Source organism: Eschrichtius robustus, chromosome 3, assembly GCF_028021215.1.
Source record: "Eschrichtius robustus isolate mEscRob2 chromosome 3, mEscRob2.pri, whole genome shotgun sequence".
NCBI classification, from domain to species: domain Eukaryota; kingdom Metazoa; phylum Chordata; class Mammalia; order Artiodactyla; family Eschrichtiidae; genus Eschrichtius; species Eschrichtius robustus.
Window position 1 is genome coordinate 14,552,744 of NC_090826.1, and position 7,214 is coordinate 14,559,957.

A 7,214-nucleotide genomic window follows, 5' to 3' on the forward strand; every position below is an offset into this window, starting at 1 on the left:
TCTGGCTGATGCCTAATTCCACCGCGAGCAGCATGCCAAACATCACCCTCAGTGTTCCTCTCAGATGAATACTGACTTTCACCTTTTGTGAATTTATTCTGTGAGGTTTTCCCTTCAGCAGGAGGGATCAGACAGACTGGGTGTGGGTACCAACAAGGGAGCGGAGGCACGCTAACAACAAAGTTTGAAAAACTCACCATTTGGCCGCAATTCGAGCCAAACTGAGACAAAACGTCTGGGTAATGACAATCCCCGCCTCCACATCCCCATGGCCCCTGAATTAACCATAGTCATGACCGTCATCCATCACATTGCCTGTCTTCACTTTCACTGCCCCACCCCCTGAGAGGATTTATCTCCCGGCCCATCAACACCAGGCCAGGTCATGTGACTTGCTTTGGCCCATGAAATGTGAGCACAAGTGACATATGACACCCCAAGAAGAAGCCTCAGAGGCATGATGTGCCTTTACCATCGCTCTGTTCCCTCTGCTGTGAGAGCAGGGTGTTTCAAGGCAGGCCTGCTCCTTCAGCCTGGATCCTGGAAAGAAGACACATGGAGAAGAGCTGCAGTGAGCCCACACAAGAAAGGAAGAAATCTTTGCTTCTGTAAACCACTGAGATCCAGGGGATGTTTGTCATGCTAGCATAACCTAGCACACACTGACTGATACAACAGCTAGCATTTATACAGCAGTTACCATGGGCCAGGCACAGTCTGAGTACTTTACATGTGTAAATCTCATTTGACCCTCACAGCAACCCTGATAAGATGGTTCCGGTTATTAACCCTGTTTTACAGATGAGGGTAGTAAAGCTCTGAGAGGTTAAGTATCATGTCCAAAGTAGTAACGAGCAAAGCTGGGATCTGAATGGAATCCACCCACCTTGAATAAGCCTAGACGGTTTTCTCCCATTTTACAGATGGGGAAGCTGAGGCTCTGAGAGGTAACACCACCTGCCCAAAGTCACACAGCTAGAGCCAGTCCGTTTATGTCGTGTGGCCCACAGCAAGTCATGCAGGGAGTGAGAACCAAGGTCTCCCCTCTTTGAGCCCGTAGCCTTCCACCATGTGTCTTTGCCAGGGCAGGACCCACTGGCTCTCGGACATCCCTGCCACAGCCAGGGTCAGGACGCCACTCTCCAAGAGCCCTTCCCTCCTCCTTGAAGTTCAAGCTTAAGTTTCAGGAGCCCAGGCGCCCCTCCTCAGTGCAGGGGCAGAGGCACAGCCGCATCTGCCCAGGCTCTTCAAAGCCTTTTGACACTTGTTAATATCCTGCCACTTCTGTGCATGAGGATCTGGTTTGCATTAGCACCCCAGGCCCCACGGTGGTCAACACAGGGCTTGGGCTCTGTCCAAAAAGTATCAGACTCTGCTGGGGCTCTTCTGACTACTTATCTAATGTGGAACATCGAATGGTTTGATCTGCCAATTAGGCTCCCCCGGAGCTGCTAATTGGAAGCAGATGGGCCTATGCGTTACTGTATGGAAAACCCCACACTCCCATCTTCCCTGCAGAAGGGGCAGGAGGGGCCCGGCCCTTCTTCCCGGCCCACCCTGGACATCCCCCATGGCCGCTGCTCGGAGGGTCTCCTTTGGGGGTCTTATGGGGGAGATCTGAGGCCCAAGGAGAATCCGCCTCACTTCCTGCTCCCAGAGAGATGGAGGAAATATTGCTTCTGGTTATGCAGTGAGCCAGGATGGGGACCCGCCCAAGTGGTCCCAAGTTCCCGGAATATTACAAGCTTCTTTCTGCCGGTTCTCTGCATCTAGTGCTCTAAGCCTGCCCAGGAGACCTTTATAAAGCGGGTCAGCGCTGGCCACCAGGCTGGGCCCCAGGCCTGCCCAGAAGCAAGGGGGGAGGTGTGAATGCCCTCTGGGGTCCCTTCTGACTCTTGAGTGGGCCGGACCCACCCACCTGACAGCTTCCCCAGCCAGCGGCTGCCCAAATCAGGAGCCCCCTCCTCCTTGCAGGGCCAAGCTGTCCCCAGGTCCACGGTCGCCCCACGTCCACGGCCGCCGCAGGTCCACGCCTGTGTCCTCACTCACCTGGACCTGATGCCCAAGGGGCCTCCCCGCCTCCTGTCTCACACCACACGGCCTGCTTTCTCCCTTCAGAAACCCTTCAAACTTCCCTCTTAGGACCAAACGGCTTACACCTGCCGGGCACTCACTCTGTGCCAGGCAGCCTGCTGAGTGCTTCACAAGGGCAGCTCGTGTCATCCTCACAGCGGTCCTGTGACCATCCCCCCATTTCACAGGAGAGGAAACTGCAACACAGAGGGGTGAGTTCACTCTCCCAGAGCCACACAGCTGGATAGGTGCGCTCTCTCTCTCTCTGTCTCTCTGTCTCTGTCTGTCTCTGTCTCTGCCTCTGTTTGTCTATCTCTCTGTCTCTGTCTCTCTCTCTCCTTCCCTCTCTCCCTTCCTCCCTTCCTCTCTTCTATCCTCTTAGTTTCCTCTTCTTCTCTCTCTTTCTCCATCATCTCCATCCCTCCTCCTCTCCCCTCCCCCCTCCACAACTCACCCTCACTCTCAAGCTCGGCTCCACACCCCCTCTCTCTATTTTCTGGACCTACCGGCTCCTCCTCTGCTCAGGCTGGCCCCTGCCTGGTGCGCCCTCTGAGCCCCCCCTCGCTGGGCCAACGGCTGCACACCCCTCAGGTCTTGGCCCGATGTCACCTTCTCGGGGCACCTTCCTCCCCCTCCCAAGGCGAGGCGTCTACTCTGGGTGCCCCTGCAGCACCTGGAGCCTACCCCTCACACAGTGTCACATGAAGTCTTGGGTCCCCCACTGGAACATGAGTGCCTGGGAGCAGGGACTGATGTCTGGGGTGGTGTCTCCTCTGGGCCACACAGCGCCTGACCCTAGTGGTGCTTTGTAAGCATTTGTGGAGTGAATAAATGAACGAGGGAGTGAGAGAAGGGGTGCACGAGTGAATGCACCTCACTCACAGACCTGAACTGCTCAGCCTGACCGTCACCGTCCACACTTCCCGACCTGCCCCTGCTTCTCTGGCTTCTGACCTCACAACCCATTATAGTTCTGTTTCTTTCACTCATTCACTCAACCAGCATTTGTTGGGCACCTACTCTGTACCAGGCACTTACCTAGATGCTTGAGATGTGTCCGTTAACAAAACAGACAAAACTCCCTGCCCTTGTGCAATGTATAGTCTGTTGGGGAAGAAACACAATAAACAAGACAAAGAAGTGAAACATATAGTGTGTTAGTGGCCAGTGTTAAAGAAGAAAATTTAAACAGGGAGACAAAATACATGAGAGAACAAGCCATGTGACTATCAGGAAGGACATTTCAAAAAGAGGGAACAGGGACTTCCCTGGAGGTCCAGTGGTTAAGACTCTGCTCTTCCAATGCAGGGGGCCCAGATTCGATCCCTGGTCGGGGAACTAAGATCCTGCATGCTGCACGGCGCAGCCAAAAATATAAAATAAAAATAAAATAAAAAATAAAAATAAAGAGGAGGGAACAGCCAGTGCAAAGGCCCTGAGGCAGAAACATGACATGTTTGGGGGATGGTGAGGAGGGCACTGTGGCTGCAGAGGAGTGTAGGAGGGAGGTGGCGGGGAGCCCTGTGGGTCTGACACACGCCCACATAAGGGCTCTGGCTCTTCCTCTGAGGGTGCTGGGGAGCCATGGGGTACTGAGCAGAGGAAGGCGATGAACTGACTTAGGTTTTTAGAGAACCGTTTTGGGCACTGTGGGGACGAGGGCAGAAGCCATTAGGAGGCTGTTGCTGGAACGTAGGTTTAAACCAGGATATATTTTGAAGGTAGAGCCAACAGTTTTGCTGACAGATAGGATGTAGGATGAGAGATAAAGAGAAGTCAGGATGATGCAGAGGGTTCTGGTCTGGGTGATGGAGATGCTGTCATTTTTTTTTTTCTTCAAAAAGTGAGATTTAGAGAAAGATATGCTACTATTTCTATGCAATTTCCCAAGTAAAACTGTTAACTGGTGCAACTGGAACAGATATTTGCTTTTTCTTTCTTAGAACAATGCAATTTAGTCTTTGGGATTTTCTCTTTCCAAGTTAAGAGTTATATAACGTATACCTGAGACAAGTAAACTGTTGGAGACTAGGCAGCACTAGAGATTTGTGCTTGCCTGGGAGGCTCAGTTCCAGCACTGCTGGCTGCCCTCCGTCACCCTCTCCATTCCCCCCGCAGCCCCTGCCACCGGGGAAAGCAGCACCTTTCTCCTGGCCCGGCCCCAGATCACAGCCAGCTCCCACCAGGTCCACTACAGCCCTGCGTAAGGCCCCGGGCATCTCACTGCTCCAGCCAGCAATGCCTTGAGCAGCGAAAGCATTGGACACTGGGGAGCCGCAGAAGGTTTCCGAGCAGGGAAGACCTGTGACTGTGATTGGAACAAGGGGACGTCAATCAGCTGGCCAGAGTATGGATTTGGGAAGGATGACAGGGGCCTTGGAGAGGAAAGCTGGTGGGGGTCCTCTAGGAGAGATGGTTACGGGTCAGAGAGTAAGGAGAGGACCAAAGGAGAGGTCCGGGTCAGTGGTCACAATCAGGTCCTAAGAGCAACTGAGAACCTTTAGACCAAAAAGGAAATGATCCGAGGAGAGCACAATAGCTGAACCCCACCCCAATTACCCCTTGAACCCAAATCCTAGCTCCCTCACTTATGAGCTGGTGACCCGGGGCAAGTTAATCAGCATCTCTGAGCTTCAGTTTCCTCTTCCCTAGGGTAAGGATGCACTGGGTTGCAAGGGGCAGAAAATCCAACTCAAACTGTCTCGAGCAATAGTGGACATTAATGGACTCGTGAAATGGGAGATTTCAGAGGTGGGGCTGCCTGCCCGCAAGATCCATCATCTCAAAGGTTTCCAAGGACCCAGTTTTTCCATCCTTCCACTTTGCCTCTAAGGCTGACTTGCCTTGCGGTCCTGCAAGAGCTGCCCCCAGCTCCTGGGTCAACAGACTTGCTGGTTCCTCAGAAAGAAGCTATCCCAGCAAGCATCCTGAAAGTCGCTCTGATTGGACCAACCCAGGTCATGTGCCCACCCCTGAGCCAATCACTGCAGCCAAAGGCAGGGTGTGTGTGGATTGGCTTGGCCTGGGTCACCTGCTCCATCCCCCGGAGCCAGGACACGGGAGGCAGCTTCCCTATAACCACATAGATCTCCCTTGGGAGACCAGGGGCTGCCAGGGAGGGAGGGAGGAAGGGGATGCTGGGAGGTATCAGCACGTGGCCACCGAGGGTCACAGGTACCCATCAGGCAGGGTCATACTGGGGATTAGAGATGATGTGTATGAAGCACATGGCACACAGTAGGTGCTCCTTCAAAGGCAATATGCTTTTTGTTATTACATATAAAAGACCTTCACGAGAAAGAGGAATGAGATTTAATTTGTGGTCCCCCAAGATAAAACTAGTGGCCACAGATGTTTCAGAATCCCGGAGAGTTAGGTTTTGATTCAATCTAAGAAGAATTTTATCAACATAGTAACTGGCGTTGTCCTCAGTGAGCCTCCCGTCACTGGAGGGGAACAAGAAGGGATTAAGCTCTCAGCTCGGGGTGGCTATAGAAGGCGGTGCGCAGCAGATGTCTCTGAGGTCAGTGGGATTCCAGGATTCTCTCTCTAATGGTGGTCTGTGAGGCAGAACCAGGAAAATGAGGTCATTATCTCTTAAAAAAAAAATGTTTAAACCAAGGCATCAGAAGCTTGCAAGAAAAGAGAATTAAGAGCTTAAAACTCCCTGAGCCTCTGACAAGCTGGTCCCAAGGGCGAGGGGGACGGAACACAGGCACATCCAGGAACAGACTGCGCAGAGCTGCTCCCCAGAAACTCAGGGCTGGATGGGGTCTCAGCCGAGCCTCCGGGCTCCCCTGCGAGGCAAGCAGAGGGGACAGAAAAGGGATGGTCACACCAATAGTCCGTCCTTGGGGCCTTGTCCCAGCAAGTCTCCAGCCCACCAGGCCAACACCCAAGACTGTGGGAAGAGGATGGAGCCAGAGAGGAGGCTGGTCACAGAGGTCAGGGACATCCAGGGACAGCACCTCAGGCAACCCCAGGAGCAGGGCAAGCCAGCCTGTGCAGGGGACGCCGACGGTGGCCACCAGGGAAGACAAGGTCCAGATCCCTAGGTCAGGGTCCCCCACATGTAGCCCCAGCTATCCTTCCACGCTCGGTTCTACAACCCAGCCACCCTCAGCCGCCTGCTCCTGCGGGCCTCCCTCCACTCTGCCTTTGCTCTGCTGCCTGTCCCACCCACCCCGCCCCTCCCCCACCCCCGCTCCTCCCCCAACACTCATACTTCCTGCCTTCCCAAACTTCTCTGTCCTTCAAGGCTCTTTTCAAATGCCAGCTTCCCCCAAAGTCTTCCCTGGTCACTGCATCCACCAGCCATCTCTCTAAAATCTGAAGCCCCCCCAGCACACCACAGTGCCCTGGTGGGGACACCGCATCCCCTCCACGCAACCATGATTGCTATTCCCCTGCACCAGCTTTCCAGGCAGGGCTGTCTGGGTCTCACTCCACAGAGGGCTGTGGTTCCGGGGCTGAGCTGTGTGGGGCTGAGGTCGTTTCATAACCCTTTTGAGTCTCTTTTTTACCCCATCTGTAAGATAAGGACCCTAACAGCACCCAACTCATTGAGTTTGGTGAGGAATAAATGGATAAAATTACAGTACAGTTCTTAGGGAGGGCAATAAATGTTAGCTGTTGTCCTCATCAATTGTAAGTACAAATATTCGTTGCATCCTTCCAGTACCCAAGGCCACGAAGGATGAACTGAATGAATGATGTGATGGTTTGGGGAAGGGGTGGTGGAGGGGATGGTGGAGGAAGCCGACAGTGATTTAGCGGTTCATCAGTATCCATGGAGCACCTGCTCTATGCCAGGCTCCAGAAAGAGGCTTAGGGAAGAGAAACAGGGACCGTCCACGGAGAAGTGGCCCAAAATATGAAGGCCGTTGCCCCAAATCCCAGATGGTTCAAGCCAAGATCCTGCCACCCATCACCTTGAAGCATGAAAGAGGTAAATTCAGGACAAGGAGGAGTCAGTCCTGCCCTCCCAGCTGCAAATAAGCTTAGGGAAGTTGTTCCTGCCGGGGTTGGCGCTGGCCAAGCTCTCAGTCACTCCCAGGGGATTTCTGAGAAGGCCACCATGTCACCGCAGTTACGGCTTCTTCAGGGCCCCCATCTCTCTGCCTGAGTGCACTGAGGCTCTG